This window comes from Sinohyriopsis cumingii, chromosome 1, assembly GCF_028554795.1.
Source record: "Sinohyriopsis cumingii isolate HCF-2022 chromosome 1, ASM2855479v2, whole genome shotgun sequence".
Taxonomy (NCBI): domain Eukaryota; kingdom Metazoa; phylum Mollusca; class Bivalvia; order Unionida; family Unionidae; genus Sinohyriopsis; species Sinohyriopsis cumingii.
This window is the reverse complement of record NC_142961.1, coordinates 85166857-85191961: the sequence shown is the minus strand read 5'-3', so window position 1 is coordinate 85191961 and position 25105 is coordinate 85166857. Positions and strand designations below refer to the sequence as shown.

The 25105-nt window shown below is 36.4% G+C and overlaps 1 protein-coding gene across 1 annotated transcript in view; it reads left to right on the top strand.

Moving 5' to 3' along the window:
• The first annotated feature begins 2170 nt into the window (after window positions 1-2170).
• Window positions 2171-25105, top strand: part of LOC149807272 (uncharacterized) — an 89238-nt gene continuing 66303 nt past the window's right edge. Inside the window, exon 1 of the mRNA XM_089964298.1 lies at window positions 2171-2322. The gene's annotated coding sequence lies outside the window, so the exon portion shown is untranslated. The remainder of the gene's footprint in view (window positions 2323-25105) is intronic.

Genomic DNA, 25105 nt, shown 5'->3' with positions numbered 1-25105 from the left:
CAGACAGGAGATGCTGTGTGGCTACATAACCCAAAACGGAAAATTGGGATTAGCCTGAAATTACAATGAAATTGGGATGACCCCTATCTTATTGTAAAATGTATCAGTAACCTGGTATATCGCATGCAAAAATCTCCAACACACAAACGGCGTATGATTCATTATAATAGACTAAAACCATTATATTGCGATACTACAAACTGGTTGAATGACAATGTTAACATGGAGAAGGAAATTCCTAACAGTGGATCTAGTGATGAAAGTGATTCCGACAGGTTTGACAGTGACACTAGCATTCTGAATGCTACGGAGTATGGGCGCGGCAAGCGGGTTCGACGCCCACTGCAGAGATTTGACCCTGGACTGTAGAGTGATCTAAGACATGATCAGGCTCAATAAAGTGACTGTTTTCTGTAACTGTCAAAAGACTTAAATTAGTAGAAATGTGCTAATGACTAAATTGCCTTATAAATATTTGTGAACTATTTCGTTGGGTATAAGTGTTCAGTGTGTAAATAGGATTTAACCAACTTAATTAAAAAAGCTAGAAGTTTTTTTTAAATCTCATTTAATTTTATATTTTGTGAATTCATATAGCAGACTGCTTCATAACTAATGTCGTAAAAGTACTGATACGATGATATAACTCCTGCCAAAACAAGTTCATTGTAATCTACATGAAGAAATTGAATTAACTTAGTAACGTGGGAGCGGTGTGATTAAATTAGATAGCTGGGGAGTGTGATGCTACATTGATAGGGGCAGTTATGTTTCCCTATAGCACTGGTTGAAACAATTAAAGCTGTTAATTATAACGGAACTGTCTGCCTGAGGGCAGTGATCCTAAGGAGGGAGAACCCTTATCTGCTGTCGTGTGTCAAGTATCAGGTTTAAACTAGACTATTTTAGACTGGGAAAGTGGTTTTAGTAAGATTCACAGACTTGAGAGAGGAGAGCGATTTTGTTGTTGTTGTTGTAGGGTTTAACGCCATTTTTCAGCACACGATATGCTATACATGGCGGGCAGTATTAATGGTGGAGAAAGAACCTGGGAAAACCCCGGAAAGAACCACCGACCCACGAGAAGCTACTGGCAAGCTTTCTCACATACCCACATTGGCTGAATCCGAGACTCGAACCCACGCAGACAGAGGTGAGATGGGAATGACAGCGCTTTAGACCACTCGGCCACTCGGGGCCCCGAGCGATTTTGTAGCTTTCTGTGTAAAAGGATTATTGAGATTTTCACTCTCTGTTCTAGTGGATAGCTAGATTGCAATCCTACAATGAAGTAAGGGTTTTCTTGTGTAATGCAACACAAGGGAAACAAAGTGTAAATTGTAAATAAACTTGTAAATAGCAAACTTATTTTATGGATTTATTTCTAAACTCATCAGGTTACAATATAATAGATAATGTGTGAGAACATTAACACTTGTCACATAAACAAGAAAATGTACACCTGGAAAGATTTGACGTAAACAATTCATAATGATAAGTTCACATAGATTTTGAATAATGAAGAAAACGCAATGAATCTATGATCAAACAGAATTGGCAGAAACAAAAATTATCGAATCCAGCTATATTCGATTTGATGAAAGTGACTGCCATAACCGTGGAAATAGGAATAAGCTTGTAGCGAGAAACAGCGCTCGGGTTGAGCTAACCGTATACTTGCTGCCTTTCAATTCGAAATGCTCCAGAATTGCTGTGATGTTTAAAAAACGAAGCTATATCGACAAACGTATCACATAACATGCTCCATAATATGTACTAAAAACTAGCATCTGATACAATACATGCATATAGTATTATTGTGTAATCCACCACAGTCGAGGAAAGCATATTAACAGCGACCGTTTTTTTTTTTTTTATACATTATGCCACTGAAAGTAGAAGATAATACAATAACACCGATTCCTTATTCAATTAAATCCAAAGTATATGTCATCTCTGTCAAACCTCGATAAACTCTCACAGTCCAAATCCCAAAAGTGTCTAGTAATTTTGCAGTTCCGAAAAAGAAGGATCGTAAAGACGTCACATGCAAGGAACCCGGCAAATAATGGGATTAATTATTTATGATACCATATACATAAACCCAGGCATGCTCATTACCTCTGATGTGGCATAACGTTTCTGGCATTCTTTCGACATGACAGGACACCGCAATTCAAAACTGATGCTGGGCGCATGGTTCTCCAGTTTGTAAAACTACACATGGTAACACAACTACTAATTGTCTGACCTCTAATGTAATGGATGTTTCAAATGGGTTGCTCATCATGAGCTAGCAATGCTGTGGTTGGACCTGACATGGTAAGTAAAAATTTATCACCATGTGAAATTTATTTTATGTTATCTTTTATTTGTCAGGAAATGAATTTCACATAAAGAGAAGACGTGTCGAACGTGCTGAGACCTTCGCAAAACGTGTTCACAATTATATATAATTGGAGTTTTGAGCCGATTGTTCCGATTCAAACACTTTGCGCTTTGGGGCCATATCCTTGCAGTCGACCAATCTGCAAGTTATGTAGAAAAAGAAATAAACTTTCTTTTTGTTCAACAACTATCAAGTAGTAAGCGGCACTGTAAACTTTCTTTTTCTTTTTTCAATTAATAAAGAAATGCATATCTTAATATTTTTTTTAAACTCCGGCTGAGCAAACTCTTACGGGCCGATGCATTTATGTAGATCATTCTGAATATGTAATTGGTTTCTGATTACGGTGAACATAAGAATAAAGAACATATATAAGAAAATTCTGTCAGTATAAAAAGAAATTAGATACCGTGAGTTCTTCAATGAATATCTTCATTGAAAAAAATATTTTCTCTAATAAAAGGATACATTTGTGGGTTTTCATACTTTTTGCTTCCATGTACACGCTAGTATTGAAGAAACGGGTGTTTGATAACGATAATTATTGTAACCTGCACATTAGCGATAGTCAAGATAACCTAGGTAATAATGAAATCAAAACATACATATAATTATTACATTATTTCAAGCACATGACTTCTTATAGATAAACGCTCGAAATCTTAGAATTTAAGCATAAACATGTCACAGCACGGTACATGAAGTCAGAGAAACTGATGAAGAGCTTTCGGAATCTACGGATAGTTTTTTCCCACGCAGACGACACATACAAATAACAATTTCCAACATAAAAACGTAAACAATATATATATATATATATATATATATATATATATATATATATATATATATATATATATATATATATATATATATATATATATACATGGATATACTGTTTTGTTATTGAAACCATACACCAAAAGAATCTAGTAATAATATATCCGACAAAAAAAATATGCAGAAATGTACTTTTAACTATTTACATTTACGCAAATCAGACATTTGACAGGGGCAAGAAAACTAAATTGTGTTTTAATTTGCCCACAGGTGACTCATTAAACTGCCAGAAAGTAAGTAGATTTAATAGGTTACGACGATCGTTGCGATATATGGTCATCCAAATTGTTGTCCCGGATAGTATCTATTGCATAGTAGTTATAATCCAAAGTGTAAATATACGACTGAGATGTTATGCATATCTGCATCATCCTCTATCGAAACCAGATCACAATAATGACTTTATAATGCCAATTAAAGTCAAGTTATACAACTGTGATAAAAAAAGAAATAATTGCAAACAGTAATCTTACAAGCAAATATAAACAAATAAGAAAACGTCGTTTTATTCTTTTCAATCCATTCCGCCTGATCTGAGAGTTCTGTGGCGGCTATTCCAAGAATAACACAAAATTACAGTAATTTCTGTCAAATCTGGTACAACATTCTGTCACCGTTTATATACATAGTTAATTCCTACACGGTATACATTTTCAAGGTCAGTTTCAAATTTTTATTTTTATCCCGACTTGTCTTATAATTCCACTAAGATTACTGAGTAAAACAGTTTGTTAGTAGCAATCACGCTTGAACAAAAGTACCCTGCGACAGTGACGTATTTGATTTAGAATGGCATGTACTTTTACGCATATAATTGGCATAGTTCTATGTTATATTGTATATATATATATATATATATATATATATATATATATATATATATATATATATATATATATATATATATATATATATATATATAATTTCTAATTATAACTACTACTTTGTTAGTCAAAAAATTAATTTTTAAATAATGCATATACCATTTTAGCAATCACTATATAATGTTTTGGTGAAGTAAGAACAAATGACCAACCAAGCAAAGTTTGCAGTAAAATACAAGTTTAGGCAAATAGAGAAAAATAATATATAGAAGACAGTTAATTGTATATTAATTGCTTGCTCCATCTATTAAATCCATTCATAAATACAAATATAGATATGTTGGCTGTATACTTGTTGAATGGATGAGTGAATGCGTTTTATTTTTGAGCTAAACGTACATTTTACCTTTAAGCATGTACCCAACCGTTTTTAGTAAATACCTTAAATGAAGTTTTAAGATTTATCAGCAGGACTTTGAATGTAACCGTAATGCAATGCCATACTTTGTGCCTGGATCGCGTAAAAATATTTATAAGCAAGCAGAGATAGGAAAGCAACCGAGTTTAAAACGATACCATTTTCAAAGGAAGATTAATTTGAATTTAATGTTAATGATTATAAATGAAAACGAGCTTTCACTTATACATTTATGATGATGTTCAACAAGGAAGACAAGTGCGTCCAGGATCAATTACTATTGTAATATGTTCCTAGGCAGTATATAAAAAGTATATGGTATGTAGTTTGTATAAAGAGACCAAGCATCGTACTCTAAGCAAGATTTAAATAGCCATGAAAATCTCTAGAAGAATTAGAGTGTAAAAGAAAAAAGCGTGTTTTTATGTATCCGCGTCGAAAATGAATAAAAAAATAAGCACAAAAGTTAGATATAGGTCGTTGTACTTTATTTATGCAAGTAAAAGACGAGTATCAGAACAGTTGTATTCTTATACCTGCCTGAGTCTATCTACTGTCATTCTTTAATTAAACCACATGATTAGCATGTCAGTCAGTTCTTCCAATTACCTGATAGATCATTAGATATGCTCTAATGATTTGTCTTTTCAAGTAATTGTTGTTATATTAGTGTCATTTTTTTGTTTCCTTTAACACGGCACCTCTTGTTTTCAATATGGTTTTTATCAATCTCATAGTAGATTTTTAAAAATATTTAAGAAAATACTATTTCAAGAAGGCGTAGAGCGTTTTTGAACCTCTTGTACGTTTTCTGAATATTTGTGTTTGAATTTGCAGATTGCAAATTCTAAAACTGTTTGTTTGTTCTTATTTTGTAAGTATAGAAAATTATGAAGCGTTTGTTTAAAACATATTAAAAGACAGTGGCATTATTCGCAATTAGTATACCAATTTTGTCTCTTAACGCATATTAGAAAACAGAAATTAAAGTCACATAGGCAGAATTTTCGTCTCTATCTCTCATGTGTAATTCGATTTATATACTCTTATTTTCATTTTAAAAAAATGTATCATAGTTAAAAGAACAGACAGTAAATAGTTCCGACACCAAAATATACACTATCTGACGTTACTCTTGAATGCCATAGTCTTTTCAATCATAAAACTTCTTAAGTCTTTATTGCATAATTTCCAATATTCTGCCTCTTTTTGAGCTATCAAAGTCTGTTAGATCATAAACTTTATTGCATAATTTCCAATATTTGGCCTCTGTTGGATCCATCAAAAACACTCGAGCTATATAAAAGTAAATCCACAGAATTGCTTTCATAATTTATCCACAGCACTGTTGTTATTCAAAGGATTGATCAGATTGTTTACAATCACGTGTAGTAAAGCTGACAAGTGTTACCTTCATTTTAATTAACGTAACGTCAGGACTAGGAAAGAAGTTAATTAATCTGGCAATATGATTTGGTCACTTTATTTCTGTGCAAAATAAATGACCGTTGAAAGAAATATTTTGAATATATAATGGGCCGAGAAAAGTTATGGGCCGGTATGGGCAGGTCGAGTTCGACATGGGCCGATAACGTGAATGCGCCGTGTGTGTGTGTGTATATATATATATATATATATATATATATATATATATATATATATATATATATATATATATATGGCTTTTAGTGTCTTGGTATCAAGCAATTTGATATACCAATACTATCGGTATATCAAATTGTGATCCGCCCATGGCGCAGTAATACGCATATATAAACATTCATACAACGGCGCCCTTGGAACTCGTGCCGTCCACTCATTAATTATTATTGACGTATGAAAATAACGATAAAATGTTTTAATAATCCCCTTCTTCTAAATGAATTTAATATGGTACACAACTTCCTCACAATCCCTTCTGCTTTCCGTTTTTCCGTTCCTCCTCCCTTCTCAAGCATATAGGACAAAATACGCAGAAATCTTGAGTGAGAGAGAAAAAGAATTTGGGTTGGAAGAAAACCTTGATATTGAACTTACAGCAAGCAACCTGCAAGAATATGGTTCGTCGTAATATATATGTGTACTTTCCTTGGGATTTATCTACAGTGTTTATATAATGAATGATACAAAGTTGCAAATCCTTTCGACATTATATGGTAAATTCGTGATGTATCTAATGTTTTGTTCTTGTTGTTTCTTAAACCTATTATAATGTTCTAAAAATCGTTTATTTTTAATTAAATATGAAAATGTCCAAAGCGCACCCCCCCCCCCCGATTATGGATGCAAGATACGGGTGAAAATCTATGAAAAGACGAGCGTAGAGTAATTTCGCTTGCGTTATACCACGATGTCTCTAGACTTCAAAATGATGGTAGAAGTTAAGTCAAACCTACCAAAGGATGAGAGAGAGAGAGAGAGAGAGAGAGAGAGAGAGAGAGAGAGAGAGTTTTATGGTTGGTATTAAAGTTATTAAAGCTGAATAATGACTTAGATCAACTGTAAATATATTAAAATATTTTAATTACCTCTTGTTGGTTCCTCATTTCGTTTAGTTTCTATTCCACACTAAATTGTATACGCTGATACATGAATGGTTGAGCTAACCACGTGTTTGTAGTGCTCTACTTTCTTCATTAAAACCAACTTTCATGTTTGAGTCATAATTGTGTCTTATATTGAATTAATCAATGTGAATAAAATAGAAAGGAAAAAATGAAACAATCAACTTATCAATATGCAATGGTGATTGTAAATAGCAACAAAAGGTACAGAACTACATTTTGATGCAGACACACTCGGAAGAGATGTGAAGAGTTAATTCAGTCGGTCAATACACAGTTGCCTACAGTCAATCCTAAACTCCGTTCAAAGGGCAAATATATGTATTTTCATGTGATATAAGAAAATATACGTACAGTATGTACGCTGTATCAATGATATAAGCTTCGTTTCCTTTTAATGAAAAATGTATACATCTCATAGTATATTATTGATACAGCGTAGAGAGAGAGAGAGTGAGAGTTTCCTTGCGGTCAAGAGAATTTCCTTTTTAAAAAGTTCAAAATAAGGTAAATTTTATTTAAAAGAGAATAGTTTAAAATAAGGTATATTATAAATAATTACTAATACTGCAAAATATTACTGCTGATGGTACAGTATTTAATATTTGAGGAAAACAAGATTTATTTGGATTGTAAAGGGTAAAATTTGATATCATAAGCATTATCAATGAAACACTAATAAGTATCTCAAAATAATAATAAAAAATATTTGAACAGTCTGTATGCATCCATTTCAAAAATATGTTCATGGGATAAACTCACTTTCTAAACTGTAATGTTTTTTTCTTCTTCATTTGATGATAATAATCGGAAATTTGCCGATTCACACATACTTCCATGACAATATCATGTATAACCATTTCTTCCTGTTCTGTGATGGAATTAGCAATATAGGCAAAGTCATAAAAACATAAAGTTCAACCAACTTTTGCACGAGACACTTATAAAACAATTACATTTTTATTGCACTTTTAGGTTACACAAAGTGTGTTTTTTTTATAAATACCAAACCAATAGATACTTTTGGACGTTCATTATACTTTCTACTAGACTGATAGACCTTGTATAAACAGAGCATGATCATCATTATACGTTTTCTGTGACAAGGTTTGCGGAGTTTGTTATGTATTCTGGCCCATTTTAGCAGTATTGAAGAAAGAGGTTTGTAATTCGCAGTATTGGCCCCAGATGATAAATCATCGGCTACAGTCCATTAATGCTAGCAATGAAAGCTTTGCACTTACACATTCAGGAATCAAGTTTCATCTCGTCGAAGGCATACTTGTAAAATATTCATTATATAGGGCATGTAATTTTCGAATGGAATCGATCAGTCATTACTAACGAAATAATGTATATATACATTCCTGTAAAGATAGTCTCGTGTAAACTGAACACTTGATAAAATAGAGTTGGACGTGTTAGAAGCTGTTAAACACTGAACGTTTGTAAGGCATTATTGCGTCCATTTATTGAGACATTGTAGTATTCATTGCGGGATAAATTATTACTCTGTGTTCTTCACTCTAGATAAAAAAATATCTGAGTTTTATTCACTTTATATGTAGCTTTTTTGTTGGCTAAAATATCACTCTATATAATTCAATATAATTGTGAGAAAAATTGTTTTGTTTTCCTTTTAGATTTTGTTAGGAACTACCACGCGTTCGTGCTGAATGATTTACAAAAGCAGCTCGTTATACAAGATGTCTCACGTAGGTCGACATGTTGAGGAAGCATTTAACCTTCTTGGCATTTATAAGTATTTTCAAGGAAGTGTTAAAAGAAATTTATGTCAATTATTCATGCTGACGGCATTCTATCTCGACTTTCTATGTAACAAGGTTGTGTAGATTTTCTCTGTCATAACTGTATTCTTAGTAAGTAATGATCAATACATTCCCTTTCAATACGTTTTGAAAAACAATAACATTGTTTTTTTTAAAAAAAATATATCACAAGAGATATTCAAATTTTAACAAATGTATATTTAGAGTGCAGATACTTATTTCTCATGTTGAAATTTATGGTTAATGGGTTATATACAATTTTCGAACATATGCTAACACCATATTTAAAACAATCATTTGCAAATGATCATTTTCACTGAAAAGTGTGGCAAATTCTATAAACGTGAAATATACTGATCTGGTTTAGTTCTGCGTTTAGACCGCAATGATCAAATAATAATTAGGGGTTGATTTCTTATTTTTTATTTAATCATTAAGAATGTTTCTTAGGAATGTTCCTTAATATTTATTCTGTTCTTTCAGGGTGAATGTCATTTTAGCAGTAAGTGGATTATTTGTATTGCTTTGTCCCAATAAGTGCTATAGCCCCGTGTTGAATATTGCTGTGTTCAAGACGTATGTGGTTCTAACCGATATCTGTATAGACTGCTTTCTGCACGTTGAGATCCTATAATAATGAACGCTTATTTGAACTCTTAGTACTATCTCGAGGTTATACATTTTACAACTATCAACTTCAAGTTTTATATTTAAAAAAATTATCTCGGGTAGAGGGCAATCACATCTTATTTTGACTGAGTAACACAGGTGTGGTATGTCCCCCAAGTTGGTTTGTTAGACATTAGGATACATAGTAAATATTTTAGCACACAGTATACGGTTCTCCAACAACTGTATATGGGTATATCCAAGATTAAAACTCCAGGTCGGCTCATTATTGGCTAGACATTCGAATTTTGGAGAAGAATACTGGCGACTTATATTGACAAGAAACAGACTGTAGTTAGAGGTTTTATGATATTTACTTTAATATTTAAGTATAAATTGACAACAAGCAGACTGCAGTTAGAGGTTTTATGATATTTACTTTAATATTTAAGTTTGATGGACCATGCTTAAATGTATAAGCATCACACGTCTTCTTGATGTTTCAAAGTTTTATATAAGTCTCCCAAAGTATGAGTCGTAGAAACTCACATTCTTCGAACTTATTTTCAGTTCCAGCTTAAATTAGAAGCCATAGCTTGATCGGATGCATATGACTGTTTCTTCAATTAATGAAACAGTATTCAATAGAACCGTACTCGTATTGTGTCATAAGAAAAAAAAAAGAAATCTAGTTAAATAAAATACAATTTGAAAGCAGTCTACTGAAAAGCGGCTCATACTAAATGAACTCATTTCGAAATCCATAGAAAACCTTCTCTTGTAGTGTTTGGGCTTTTGCTCTCTTTGTCGCAATAACATGAACTACAATCTCCTTAATTATTTTTTAATCAAACAAAATCAAAGTAAAAAAACCCAAAGAACTTATCTTCATATCTATCGGACCGATACAAACATGACAATTTATATCATTTATATCGACAACAATACATCCATTATATAAGATGTGACTATTCAAACTCTAGATCAATTTGGGATATATTCCCTAATCAAGTTATACGTTCACAACCTTACTTTCTCATCAGGACTGTTAGTAGTAATATTGATTGATAGTTTATAACGAAAAGAAAACTGCTGTAATAAAACACTGGCACATAAAAACAGAGAGAGTAAAAGATAAATCTAATTAGTTTGGATCTGAACAATTGCAGCTCAAAATAGAGGATAATATCCACGTCAAATAAAAAAAAGATATATATGAAACTGAAATAAGGAAAAATACGTAGAAAATTGATACATGTTGCAGAAAATAGTCTATGTAAGGATGAAAATAGTTTCTGCCTAGTTCCAGGAAAAGCAGTAAAATGACATAACTGTTCAAATTGTTAGAGACTGAAGACGATATACATCATAAGACCATGCTTTATAAAAAAAATTACTATGAAATCTGAAATTCCATTTAGTTCTGTGTAGAAGCCAAGCGTGATAAACTGCCATTAGACACAGTTTAGTAATTTTTACAACGAAAGCTCCGCCCGTCTTCTGTTGTAAGTATGAAACAAATATAATTTAATCAGGCGTGAGCGAGTAGGCTATAACAGATCCCGGTTATAGGAAAAGCAACCGTGTAACACAATGTTATCAAATTGTTAAATCATAGACCACAGTAAAAATTACCAGACAACGCGTCACAGCAAGTCCTCCCGGAAACTGATATTCGTATTGTAAACATAGTCTATTGTTAAGCGCTAGATACTCCTAACACATTATCTACGCCAACAATTTATTTTAACCGTGATTTTCAGATCAGATTTAATTCTTGAATATGTATGCAATGGCCCTATAATATTTTTAAATGAACGACTTGTGTCGGAAGACTTTAACAATGTAGCATGTGTAGTTGAAGATAATAAGAAAATGAAAATTACAAATATAACTGTTTTGTTTATTTCAGATTTGTCTAGAAGTCAATAAAATATGGTTGTTTAGACGTATAGCATATATGAACTTCATTGTTATTCCACCCTAAAATCCAGAATTTAAAATTATATTTTTTTTGTTCACAGTCCATGATCAATTTAACCTACTACATAGTTTGTTACAGTTTAGCAGTCTGTCATAGTTTACTCCTGAACTTGTGCGGTAATCCTCATTTTTTATATATGATATACTTATAAATGGTAATGTTTCTATACCCTCCTCACTATTTTGAAAGGCACACACAAATAATCATTTAAAAAAGTTTGTTGTGTATCGGTTTCAAGCCCTTTTAAATATGAAACTCTAGTTGATATGAGCAAACTACTCGGTGAGCGCTATTTACACTTCTGACCAGGTAAAAATAAGGTGTGAAATTGCGCTTGGGGTCGGCGTGCAGATTCTCGCTTAATTATCAGAGAGTCTTTTTGTGTAATGTTACATCGTATGCGGTTATTTATGAAAAATCTTATACACTTAAATCAAACATAATAAAAATACATATAATGAAACTCATATTTTTACATCTGACAGATTATCATCAAGTAGCAATAATACAGACTTCAACTCAACCTGAACAAGAGGCAAAAAAAAAAAATGACAATGGAATAACTTCAGTTTTTCTTATAATTCATACCTACGCAGCCCCTAAATATAAGATATGTCAGATTGTTAGGATATTAAAACACTGATCCATCTTGGCAAATGGTTATCAACCTAATTTGGCAATGTTTATTTTTTTTCTCTTTTTAAATCAGATAGGTGACACCGATGTAACTGAAACAGTTAACTTTAGAGAATGACAAGGGAGGAAGAGATATTGTCCAAAACTATGACTTATACAAGTTTGAAAAGATTGTGATGATCATGAAAATGAAAGGCAAAAAGTTTGGTCTAGTAAAATGGAAAGCAAATGACGGATCTTGTAACAGCTGGGCGCCAGATACAATTATTGTATTAAAAAGAGTAAGGAAATACATAAAAGTGGGCACCCCAAATGTGTGTGTGTGTGTGTGTGTGTGTATGATTTTTTATTTTTAACGTAGTTTTAACAATTTTGCAGTCATATCGCTACGATGTCTGCAGTGTGGTAGCTTATAGTGATGTCTAGCATCGGGGCATCATGCCACATACATGTTGCATCATGTTCCACCCAGTCACATTGTCCTGACACCAGGCCGACCGCTCCTAACACTATCCTCTTAATGCTGAGCGTCTAGCGAGACAGCTGCTAGTAGCATTTTTATAAGTATTTGGTACGACTCGGCCGGGGTTCGAACCCACGACCGGAGCGGTCCACTCCCAAATATAAGGAATCAGCCAGAACAAAATACAGAGAATGATAATCAAAGACTAATTGTGTCATTGTCGCATATTGTGTAAGAAATTAATCCAACTTGAAAGATTTCAATATGCCTTCCAGTATTGCAACGGATGCTCGATCGAGAATAAAATTTCCATCATTAGCAGCATGGGAAAGATTTAATGATGATGCTCAATTATTTACAAGTAATTAGTGATATTGATATTTTTATTGGAGCAAATGTTTTAAATATTGCTGACTAAAACATGTTTTGTATCTTGCCAGTATACATCATTAGCGAGTCTCATTAAACCACCAATATATAGAATATTTGACTGATTTAACTGGTGTGTTTGCAAATACGATCTTAGAGTGTAACTACACTCTTTGATTCAGCTGCAAGACATTGAAATAAATGGAAATAAATGGTCATTATCAGATGTTACGATGCATGGGAAGGATACGTCAGCCAACCAGATGGAACAAATACACAGTAATAGGGATGCAGCAGCCCATTGATTTAATGAAATTATCCTGCTATCGTAATGAAGCAATATGAAGGTTTAAAGAAAATAACCAGAAAATAAAATATGTAGAAATTGTGACAAAGAGATGTCTACAGTTACAAGAAAAGTAAATTTCATACTAATGTATTTGTATTGAATATTGATTTTGCAACAATTTGTTACGTAACATTCACTCGTGTTAAGAAGTTCAAAAACATAATATAATGCTAACACTATTTAAATGTCGGGTAAAGACCCTATGGTTTATGACAAATATGCTTTAGTTTTTTTCTGCCTGTCGTAAAGAAGGTGTATACATTGATTTTTAATTTCTAAGCAGGTGTATACATTGACTTTTAATTTCTAAGTCGTGTAGAAACTGCTTCCATTTTTATTTGGTTGTTGTTTTAAGCATGATGGATCCATGTATTGGAAGGTTTTATTCCTGTATCTCTTTCACTCATAAAATATACCTTGTATTAGGAGGTTTTATATAAGTAGTACGAGACTGCCGGTTTTGCCCCAATGGAATACTTTTCGTCCTTTCCCATCCGGATGGAGATGCCGGTAAAGAGGGCCAGTGGGACAAACATCCCCAGATTTTTTCCTACTCTGCTCCGGTGGCCTAGTGGTTAGAGCGTCCGCCTCGGATGCGGGAGGTCGTGGGTTCGATCCCCGGCCGAGTCATACCAAAGACTTACAAAAATGGTACTAACAGCTGCCTCGCTTGGCGCACAGCATTAAGAGGTTAGTTTTAGAACTGGTCGGCCTGGTGTCAGGATAATGTGACTGGGTGGGACATCATGCTACATGCTTGCGGCATGATGCCCCAATGCTAGACATCACTATAAACTGCCAGACTGCAGACATCGTAGCGATATGACTGAAAAATTGTTAATGCTACGTTAAAAATCCAAATCACATCACACATATCCTACTCTGCAGTGATTGTAAAAGCGACAAACAAATCCCGCATAAAATGATGTACTCAAATAGGCAAGTCTAAGATAGTCATCAATATACGCACTACATGAAGATTGCTTTTTATTTGACTTTTTCCGTTTGTAAATCCGCGCTGTTTCCGATTTGTGCTCGTGACTGTCTTCGATTTTCCATTTCTGCCAATACAGTCTCAAACTCGATCGCACTGATTATTTTGTTCTCGATAGTCACAGTACAATTTAGACTGATCGGTGTAACCGCAAGCAATTCGGAAAAGACACGTAGTCGGGAATGTAATCGCACCGAAATTAATTTGCTCGCTTCACCAGAGACACCAGTTACGATTGATATAGCTCCGATAATAATACTGATTGGTGCACCTACGATGGTTGTTGTGGTCGTGATCACATTCATACCAAGATAAACAGTTTCTGCTGCAGCAAGAACGCAAATAGCATCTATGACCAGACATTCGCATTGGTATTTCATAATTAGTGCAGTTCTCTTGGTATTTTCATTTCGCAACTTTTGTTCCGCTTTGGTTATTTTTTCCCGTCGATAAGACTAAGGCTCTGTCATAATTATTCTATTAATAATACAATTTCGTATTTTAACTGTACGGCAGGAAGACCTTGCCTGGTCTAATCATCACATGCAGGCACAATATGCCACGCACTTTTAACCAATTATCATTTTTTACTGGCACAATTGTCTTACAATATTTTAAAAAAAAACAGCCTCGGGAATAGTTAAATCGCCGGCAATTCTGCATTTTCGTGATTTGGTACCCTCTCATACAAAAACACAAGGATTACGCAAGAACTTTTTACATATAACGTTCGTCTTTGCCCAATAACTGTTACCCGAACAAGTGCGTCCTTGTTAAATAACAAGCGAGCTAGTTTTTATCTCAGCTGAGTCAATTTCGGTGATAAATATTCATTGGTGAATATAACCGGGGTAGATACAGCGGAGAATACCACATTGTTGTTATAGAAACAATCCTGGAGTGTTTATGCATTTGGTGCTGAAGTCACCTTAGGGCGTTTGCGTGTTCAATGATTCCAAGCTGGCCTCGAGTTAGTAGTGGCAAATCAGGGTGATTCCTATTGCAATTCCTAATTGTCCCTTAACAAAATTATATGTCAGTTCATACGAAGGACTGGAAACACCAATTTTGAAGCAGATATTCATTGACAAGTGGACCGAAATTGTTATCGATGTTAGCACCTCCTGCCAGCTGATCCAACACCATGTCGGTGGAATCCGCAACCTTATCACCTCGGTCAGATTCCATCATGAATATAATAATGATACAATCTAATCTTAAACAGAAACGCCAAATACGTTTAAGTATCCTTTGGATGAAAGTTGAGTGCTTGGAACTGAATTTCATCTGCGGCGACTAATGCTTTTGACACGGTATATGTGAAAAAATCTACAACATGACTAGATTTGTCGGTATGTGATATAGGTGACAAAAATCCAAGATGTGTCGCTGATTATTTATCAACATTACCATTCTACCACACCCACCTTTACATCCAGTTATGATAGACAAGTATGATCCAGGCCTTTAAGATGTGACATTTAGATCTATCAAAGCCATTTTCATCAAGAGAACTTAAGATAAGCCGACCATTTCATAAGGTTAATAAGGCAAAGTTTGTCCTTTCCTTTGATCAACATTCCTGCAGTAGCGCTTCAAGACGTTACTACGCGTGATGGTGCAAGCATATGAGCGATTTCTTCTTGCTTGTATTGTCTTATAGCAATATTAGCAGTATCAAAATAGTTTTTGATACATGTGACCGACATGCCACTGTCTCTGATTCCATATTTGTCAGTTGGTCCAACAAAAACGCATTTTACCGTGACAATAATATATTTAATATCTACGTTCGACGTTTTCAGTTTGCCAGTTTGATCCTAAAAATCCCAAGCTCGCCAGGATCAACACCAACAACAACACGACTAGTAAACTCATTCAGATTTGCTTTATTCGCAAATCGGCTCAAATCTACATCAGCACCGCGTCGTCGAGCTGAGCAGTGTCCGTAAATATTAATGGATATTATTGTATAATATCATATGCACTTTAAAATTAGATCGATGAGAGCTTGCGGAGTCAGTGAGCGCTCCAGTGCACGCAACGCTTCAGTGACATGATGACCGCATACCGGACCAAGCAAATGAGTTTGTGTTGGTAAATTTGAATAAAATGGTTTTCGTCCAACAGTGTTTGGTCGATGATCTGCGAGATCAGCGACATATTTAACAAACATCACGGCTAGGAGAGCTGTTCTTGTGTAATCAACGTTATTTGGAGCGAGTCTGAAAATCGTTGTGGCTACATCAAAATTGTCTAAATGGATTCAATTTCCTTTCCATCGATATGCTGTTGGACAACACCACGATATCGTTGTTAACAAATCCCTCTAGGTTATTAGCATCGTAATTGGCATTGTTATCGTGTACCAGTATTCCATCCACTTCCAAAAATGCTTGCACGGAAGGAACAATTCAGATGTCTCTTGCATTTGTAATTCTATTTTTAGTTGATTAGAGTTTACTGACTAGATATGAGTAATAATGAGAATCTATTTTGCTTTGATCCATTAACAGAGGCGCCCCCATGTCAAATGCTGGATGAAATACCTCTTTGAACAGAGCCATGATTTATACAATATTCATTTTTTAATACCTTGCTTATACACTCCCCATTGCTGAATTCAAGATCGCTGAATCTGACAATCACAGTTTTGCGTTTCGTTCACGACGCACTAACTGCGAAAGGCATTGATTTTGTCGATGGCAATGTAACTTTTTTGTCAATGGTGCTCATGTTACAAATCTTCGTAATCGATCTCGAAGCGATTAAAATGCATGCGAGTTCAGCTGGTTTAATCGATACGCAGTGTCACTTTTAACGCTATCTACAACTTCCGTTTTAACTTGTTTAGCAATGGGCTCAGCGTTTGATGATAAGACTGTATGTTTATCATGCGCTCTCAAATAATCCACGAACATTATCACCGAGCCAAGTTCCGTAATAGGGCATGTACACCATTTTTCTCGCATCATCATTGATTGAAGTAAGGTTTACAGTATCCCAGGTTGTTCCACGATCTAACAAAAATACAAATGAGATTTTTGCTGGCCGACCGCCAATTGTAATAAACTCGCATCATTGCTAGTGCGATCTCAAGTGTGCGCGAGTCCCAGCAGTCCCAGGAGCAGATAAGTCACAGTGAATTCTGGTTTCATGGATGAGATGGTGATCATCGAGGTCAAGCTATGGAATATATTTACATCCACCTGATTTCACGCAAAAACCGCACCGTCTGAATCGTTATCGGTGAACTAACTTCGTTCTTCGTATACATCATGAATATCTTTAACAAGTTCACGCAACAACACACGATACACGTCTTAGTAGATAAGATTATTGGTAAATCGATGTGGCTTCATTAACAATTTCGGTTGCGTTGTTGTCCGTACGAATTAATCCCTCAATTATTTCTAATCGATCTGAAAGATCGTTATGGTCACACAGTTCAACATCTAGACCGAACCCTACATTTGCCTGAGATTCTTTGAAATTTTCCACTGCTTCTTAATCCATTCTTTACGTTCTTTCCTTGAGAAAACTGATGGAAGTGTGGGATAGTTTTCTTTTACCCATTCATCAAATTGTTCACAATATGCTGCTCTTTCGCGAAATCATTTTGTTTCTTCTTCTTTTTCTTAGAATTTTTATCATGTAGTCTTTCAAGTTGGGAGGTCCGCTAAGAGCTATAAGCAAAAGATTTTCAAAAATTGCTACGCAAGCTACTTTGTTAAGGATTTGAGGCGGTGTTGGCAGATCTGACTTGTACTCAGGTCACGACTGGTATTTAGGCAAGTGCCTCTATAACGTCATCATCAAGTTCACCAGTGTGTTTGGCTAGTATACCCTTGGCCTCTCCAGGTTCTTCAACGTCTTCTTTGACTCAATCAATCGCCTCTGGCAAATGCACAATCGTCTCTGCAGTATGGTCAGAAGTAATCCTCGAAAATATGTCACGAAATTCATCTCAGAAATGATCGACGGCGGCCCATGTCCAATGGATATTTCCAAGACAAAGTAGTCTTAGCGTTGTTACCACTTCTTAGTGCGTTTTGACATCTTTGAGCATATTATAACACAGCTGATCATCAGCAGACAATGCAATCACGTTGAAACGATCCAATGTTAGCCATCGTAAAACCGTATTCAAAACCAGCAGGGGACAATGATGAGTGCCCAAAATGAGTTTAGAAACACGGTTCGTTCGCCATGTTTGACCAGTTTAGGTGTTGCTCGTGCAGATAAATCGATACTGGAAAGTCTTTTTTGCTGTTACCAAACTCATCTGCGAACTTCCTTTTGCGTGACGCCAAAAAACAATTGTCTGTAGTTATAATACAATCATATTTTCAAACCGTGCGCGATGTCGCGTGAAAACACGTAAGAGAAACCCAGCTCGAGCTAAATCAAGTAACGGACGGGTAGTGTTTACTAGAATTTGTGCTCGATGTGGAGCAAAAATGTTTATGTTTATTAGGAAAGCTGCACACCTTGAAAAAAAGTCACCGGCCGGCTTTGATATCGCGACTGCATTAATAAGATTATCAGAGACACCATTGAGTAAATATCTATGAGGAAAGTATCTTCCTGGATACAATTATTGCGGACCTCGTACGCGCCTGGGTCTACTACCCGATTCTAATAACCAGCCAATGCCCGGCGAAGCACCTATTAATCGCGCTGATGATGGACGTCCACTTGCCGACGTGGATTTGTCCCACGACCTGAAGGTGATTAATCCAACTTTGGGAGAACGAATCGCACAATGATTCGTTAAAGGAGGTATGAAAGCCAAGATTACACTAGGTGGACAAAGTCCACTCTGTTCTGCCTCCCAAGAAACTCATGAAAAGTACATTTATATCGATATAAATAAACAAAACAATCAATGGACACAAATAGCCGAACTTTATCCAAAATATATTACAATCCACGTGGATATTAGAGAGAGGAAGCCATTATTGAACAGCTAGCCAGTGCAGTCAAGATCACTCATGGGATTGCTAGAGCATAGTTGGCCAAACAAGCGCTCTGGCAAATTTATTTACCAGTACCAAGAAAGGTTTCGCATGGTTTGTTTGATGCCTAATCACCTAATTAAGTCACTCAAACAGATTTGTTTTTCTTTCACACGATCGTGTCCGTGATCGACAAGGCCGATTGCGTACTTATAAATACTCATTCACGATTGTCGATGTGGCCAGCAGATACAAAGAAGCGGAGCTGTTGACATCAGAAGAATCTGCCAATGTGGCAGGTATACTCGTGAGTATTTATGATTAAAACCAGTAAATACGATTCGAAAATTACTTGGAAAATGATTTCACAGCACCATTACAACCATCTGCGACTAGTTCGGTATCTGTATTGCGTCTGTAGTATCGGAAGAAAGATAACAACGTCGAGCCACTGACCCATTATGGCCTGTCGATGTATTCACCATTTCGGAACGGATTGATACACCAAAACAACCAACCCGTTTACCGATTGGGCCATCATCACCTGGCAGATCAAAATCCTCCCAGCCGTGTATTTGTGCAAGAAAATTGCAACTCTTTCCAATAAATATGGAATTGCCACCAGGATTTGTGTTGAATTGTTAACAAGTGACAATCGCAATATCACGATGTCCTAACGGGTAAGTGGTGATTCCATCGGGGAGTATCCTTCACTTGTTATCTAGCGGGGTACAAATTCACTTTGTTGCATCGGTATACACCCATGTGATGGTTCTTGGATAGGGTTATATTTGCCGTGTGTTCGAATTGATGACCGTCTCGAAGACATTGCAGATACAGTTCGTGTTTAAGATCTTTCTACATAATCACTCGAGGAACACCTTTGGCCTGTTTAATGTTTTGGGTCCGACCACAATCGAGTATATTTTGGGTCTTAGCCCGATATACTCTTCGATTGGTTTACCCGAGCATTTGTTTTTAAACTTGTCAATCACCATTTTATTGGCGACACTAAACGACAGCTATTCTTTTGGATAATTACTAATATCAAATTCGTTCACCCAACTTGATTTTGCAAGGTCCCGTACACACCATGGGTGGTAATATGCATCAGCAGCGATCCAGTGTCGGTGTACATCAAGTTGACTAGATCCTTATAAAACGGGTTGATCTTGTCATAGCAAAATTTGCACACGACAGATTCTTCAAGTCCAGCGCAGTTGAACTTTAGTTTTGTCAGTTTAAGTTTTGTTCTTACTGTGAACGACAACCATCAACCAAGTTCACCATCAAAGCTTTTTCTGGACTAAAAGGCCTGATCCGGATTGAGCCTTCGAAGTCTGTCTTGCTTATTGGCACGGACAAGTGCGACTCGAATTTGTTTGCGCTGATTCTCCATGTTTGTTTCCAAACATGAATTAGAAAAAGTCCTTTTCAAATTCGTTGGTGGCTTCTGTGCTTAGGTCCGTATTCATCTGAACATACAGAGTCATCCGAGCTTGCAGTCGAAATTTGAGCACTCGATGGATCTTGGTGACACGCATAACCAGTCACAAGGACAACTACAGATTTCTCACGTGCGTGCATAATTGTATATGGTCAGAAAACTAGGTGCAAGTTTGTTGCATTGGGTGTATTTACGACCAGACTCATGAATGATCGTGCACTGATATGGGGACAACCACTTACCGGGCACTGACAGCGCTTCTGGTGCCAGTGGAGAATCTTTGCGTGCTTGGTGTAAATGCCCGGGAAATTTCAGATCGACTTCAAAAAAGTATCAGTGATCAACGTGGATATTATGATTGTGCACGTCTTTTTGATGATCAATGTTTTCATTTCGATCCACTAAAACCCACCAACCAGAAGTGGTTGCGTCATGGTCTATACATATAAATCATTATCATCGAGATACATGATGTAACTGTTGGGCCAGCGGTATTATACCCGAACATGTTGGTTTTTTTAGTAAGAGTCTATCTGTAACTTGACATCTATATTCCGCCACGAAATGATCGCTCCATAAACATATGCTGGTCAATGACAGTGAGCAATTTGACTCGATTTTGGTCTTCAATAACAATGTATCCCAGCCCATACCCAGAGACGAAAAGTAATGTGCAACATTGAGCTTTTACACGTGGAGGAAAGTGTCATGTTGTTGTTGTTGTTGTGGGGTTTATCGCCATTTTTCAGCACACGATAGGCTATACATGGCGGCCAGTATTAATGGTGGAGGAAGAACCCGAGAAAACCCCGGAAAGAACCACCGACCCACGAGAAGCTATTGGCAAGCTTTCTCACATACCCACATTGGCTGAATCCTAGACTCGAACCGCCGCAGACAGAGGTGAGATGGCAGTGATCCGTAACGAAGAGCGCTTTAGACCACTCGGCCACTCGGGGCCCCGAAAGTGTCATGAACATATATATATATATATATATATATATATATATATATATATATATATATATATATATATATATATATATATATATATATATATAGGTTGTGATAGTCGACGTTGTTTTTGCATTCAAACGCAGATCAAACTTTCTTTGCATGTTCATAGGCGGCGGCGGAAATACCTTCATGTGACAGTAATGAATTAACGCCTTGATCGGTCGAAAATGAGTTTCAGCAAAAATTTTTCGAGTCGTACATGTACTCGTAGGGATAAGCGTCTTTCCTCGTTATTAAGATCGCATTGGTTGCACAATATCGACGTGTGATTTTGAAGTTCTCCACCATTCACTAACTTCTCCAAGGACGAACTCGTTAACTGTATCCAATCAATAAACTGCAATTTCCCCAGCTAAAACGTCATATAATTTTCCATGTTGATGGGGATCACGCTTTTTGGTGAGTCTGATACCGTGGCTGCTGATTGCATTATCACGTGGCCATCGTACCCAGGCAGGTTATGAAACACCATAGGAAATTTTCTTTTGTTGGGATAAATTCGTAACTGCAAATTGCATTCATTGTGTGCGACACCTCTGTACGCACCAGTGATCTGACAGTGATCACGTACCTTGGAACCAGGACTTTTATTTTCATCGCTGAACAGGCTGTGCTTGTTGTCAGTGGACGTCCTTCGCTCATTGCAGTGAGAGCTTTTTCACAAATCCAGCAATGAGTAACTATGGAGAACTCACGAATGTTTTCACCCCGCATAACTATGTCTACTGGTGAGTAGTGCTGCTACCGAATTAATTATGTCATAATTTCTTTTCATCTGAGAAACACATCAACTGTGTCTGGAGCACCCTGAGCACGATAAAGGACTGGCAGCTCTGATTTACCATTTACATCGAACTACTACACAGCAAACCCCGCATGGGATTTGTTCTGCGACTTGTTTGCACTGTTTGATCGATATTAGGCGCAATTGTGTCTTTGTTAGCAGAGCTAAACAAATTCGCGTCTGTGAAAGAAAAGCTTTTCACTGAAACATTTAGGCATTCAAAATTCATTCTTTCATTGTAATGCATTAAAATTGACAGTTTTTTAGCAGGCTCAAGCATGAAATTGCGCTGTAGTTTTGCACTGATACCACCGCACTCAAAGTCGTGACTGGTGAGATGTTCTTGGGTGTTAAATACATGCAAGCAACGTCTGCATGGAAAATTTAATGTTTGTGCATAATGTGTTGGCTAAGCAGCCGAACAAGACTCGTTATCCAGATATATTGCGATACCCATTCTGTTTCATTCATTTCACCCAGCAACAACAAATCAACGAGAATTTGTTTGTGCTGATCATGTAAAAATAAGGCAAACGGATAAAAGACATTATCATACGTGAATATATTAACAGCGAAACCAATGTTAAGTGTTTCAAATTTCTTCGGTGTGTGGCTTTGGTAACCTGCACATGAAACTCGAGCTGAGATCGCCCAAATATTGCCAATATGGTGGTGATTATCAGCCGGATATAGCGCTGACACAATTGCCCATTCAAAACAACGATTATCAAAGTTTTACACATTGATAGCACCCTTGGCGGGACCCAGTTTGATGTTGTTATGTGACTCAATCAACGAAACGGGTTATACAGCGAAAGATAACCCTCAACTTTGGCACATCTTTATATAGTCTATCCCGATCATGTATTTTTGTATTTCTACAGTGTTTCGAGAATCTTCTCATTTCCTGTCAATTTCATTCTTGATGGCGCTGCTGTACTTGCGATTCAGGTATGCGAGCACCACCATGAATGTACGGAGTGTTAGTTTTAAATCCATTTTTTCACGGCTAAGTAGCACAACCAGATGAGCGCTGAGGACATTATCAGCTTTGACCCCAGCGTGACCAAAATTTTGTAACAGCACTACGATTTCAGGAATCATTTTTGTCAACAGTTGTTAAGCGTCTTTGCCTGGTGTGTAGATGGGTTGAATAATGGCCACGAGATTTTCCAACTCACCACTATGTTTCTGAAATTTGAATTCGGCACTTGTGATTACTGTGTTTTTGCACGAAGATGCTTGACCGCTTCAGGAGCGACAACAGAGGCGAGACGACGACGGTTTTACTTATACTCGTCTACTACAGCAAGGATGTCGACTTTACTTGCGCCTCTAGGTATTCGGATATTGTGCTCACGCGCAAAATTTCTTAGTTGTTTTACCATTGTTTTGTTGGATTTTATTGCTGCGGCTGTAGTGGCAGTGACAACTGATGGTGGTGTTGGTATTGGTTGTGGATTTAGCACAAATATGGGTCTGAATAATTCAAGTATATCTACTTTCCCCGCTCGACTTGGTTTATATATGCCGCGCGATCTGTTTTTGTTGTGGCACCATAGGCACGTTTATATCAAGGGGAAGGTGAAGCATCTTTAAGATTGCTAAATTTTGTCGAATGTTTGATATTAAGTTGTTTGGCAGGATGAGAAACTGCAATCGCTTCAATCCTAGTGACTATTTCAGCTATTTATTTTTTATTGGGTTTTTTTTTTGGGGGGGGTCTTTTTGTGGTATTTTGCTTGTGCTTGTACAGCCACATGTGTTTACGGTTTTGATTTGTTTTTTGCGCGTTTTATACTACTTACGAACCGATCCACAAGGTTATGTGATTTGACTCCAATGCCACATTTCAATGAGGGTCGAGAACTTAATATTGGCGTGTGTGTCCTACAATACTCATAATAGCATGTTCTGATGTTCTGCCACAGGGTTTGTATTTTCATTGTCAGGTAGTTTTGCATTTGTTGCGTCCCAATGCCATGGAGCTTCTTATTTACATACGTGCAAGCGTTTATCTAATTGGCGAAAACAGTGCCAAATTTTCTGTTCTGTGTTGATAGTGACACACCCACGCGTACTCTATCGCGAACACGAAGCTGTAAATCAGCCCATGCCAAATTAATAACTACGCCTATCTCAGAGTATCCACAGCAAAATCCTTCTGCGGTGTTGAGTAAGACATCTTTCAGAAACAGATCGGCCTCGGTAAACGCAAATGAGTCATCATCGAGTACGACAGCAACATCGATGTTGTGAGGAAACTGTCGCATGTACCACCTTTTTGTACTCTACCCACCGTGACTGAATCACTCGCGTCACGTGTCTCCTTGCCTGTGTATGGTCACAATAAAAGTGAACAACAGACAACGCTAACACAGGGGCTAAATGGTCATGATGGGTAGAGACGAGAACTGGTTTAAAGGCCGCAAAGTGGGCCAGTGGGGAAAACCGTACCACTTATATATGTGCATCAATCACGCATGTAATGTGCCTAGTCTTGGAAGGTTTTATGTATGTCTCAGTCACACATGGAACATATCTTGTCCAGAATTGATAGTTTTTGGTATGATAACTACATCTGCTTTTACAGAATTATCACATAACTTAAATATATCCATGACCGGACCAGCATATTTTCTATTTATTTAATTCCCTTGTAACTTGTTT